Source organism: Tenrec ecaudatus, chromosome 15 (assembly GCF_050624435.1).
Source record: "Tenrec ecaudatus isolate mTenEca1 chromosome 15, mTenEca1.hap1, whole genome shotgun sequence".
Classification (NCBI taxonomy): Eukaryota; Metazoa; Chordata; class Mammalia; order Afrosoricida; family Tenrecidae; genus Tenrec; species Tenrec ecaudatus.
The window spans coordinates 74,974,999-74,976,473 of NC_134544.1; the positions used below are offsets into that span (position 1 = coordinate 74,974,999).

The 1,475-nt window shown below is 39.7% G+C and overlaps 1 non-coding gene across 1 annotated transcript; it reads right to left on the reverse strand.

Annotated features, from left to right (window-relative positions):
* Positions 1-218: 218 nt before the first annotated feature.
* On the reverse strand, positions 219-350 carry LOC142428402 (small nucleolar RNA SNORA5). Its single transcript, XR_012780308.1, has one exon. It is a non-coding gene; the product is annotated as a small nucleolar RNA SNORA5 (small nucleolar RNA).
* Between the last annotated feature and the right edge of the window lie 1,125 nt (positions 351-1,475).

A 1,475-nucleotide genomic window follows, 5' to 3' on the forward strand; every position in this document is an offset into this window, starting at 1 on the left:
CATTTGAAGATTTTTTAAAAATATCTTACAGTAAAGAAAGCAAAACAGTAGTAAAAACTGTACATTCCATAATGCGTGGTAAACTTAGGACATGGTAGAAAGTATTTAACTTTATTTCTACATTCATAATTATGGGGATGGAAAACTAGCCCTATTTTCAGAAAGATCTCCTTTCTTCTGAGAAAGAAATATTTTCTTTCTTTTTTTTTTATTCTTCTGAATGTCTGTAACAAAATTTATCCCTGAGCCTCAGCAGAGGAACAGGGCCCATGAGTTACAGTGTCTCTGTGGCAGCCTTTTGGGCCAGTGCCAGCCATGGGCGGAGCCGGCACTGAATTTGACAAGCTGAAAGAAATATTTTCAAATACACATTTTCCAGGCCAAATAATGTGCCCCACCCCCACCCCCTACAATAGCTCTCCATTAAGGAGCAGTCTTAAAGGAGCTCCCATAGTAGATGAATCATTTCTGTGCCGGGCTACTTCACTATGCCTGAAGGTTCTCTGTAGATCAGAGCAATCAGATTCTGTAGCCAACCCACCATAAATGTAGCAAATGCCTGGGGAGGGCACAGGGTGGGTTTCAAGTCAACTAGCACTAGGTCAAGATGGTGAGTCACAACCTTGCTTATTTATTATGTTACCCACTTATGATATTATTACCCATTGACTATGTATACACTAATTGCATGACGTGTACACCTTATGGAAAGATCTGAAAACTCCAATACCTATACCCACTGGAAAATACATTCACTTTCTCAGTCCTGACATAGGATGAGGAGCCACGTGCCCCACTGGTCTGTCTTTAATATTTGCCACAATTGCAATGTCACTCCTGAGGATCACTGTTCAAGTCTTGGGGACCTCCATGCCCCAAAATAATGCACCCACTCATAAAATTAGAATTTTGAATACTAGTGAAATTATCTGAATGAGCTAGAAATAGCTGAAATTTATATTCACACAAAGTAGATTTATATTCACACACACTTGTTTATATTGACAAAACAAGTTTACAGTACATTGTGAAATGGAATTGGGAGGTCTAGCAGTATCATCAGTATAAAAGGCTCGGTATCTCCAGTGGCAATGATTATCAGGAACAGTTCAGATGGGGGCGGTCAAACACACCTCAGTTCACCAACATTTTTTGTCAACTCTTACCCAAGTCATTCCTCCCACACCACTCTTTGTCTCACTTCTGGGTTTGAAAATCTGTTGCTATGGCCACACAAAACTCAATAGATCAAAGTGGTCTATTAATGAAACAGGTACATCTTGGGGTCAGAAACAAGAAGCTATAGCTCAGAACCAAGATCAGAAAGTTCATAGGCAATATCTCCCTTCCTGAATGCAGAATAACTTTATAAGTTCTTAAACCTTAGGACAAATTCTTCTCAGTCACCTTCACACAGTTTTGTCTTAACTTTAATTGCAATGTCCTCTTGGACCTGCCATCTTTCACCACATGCT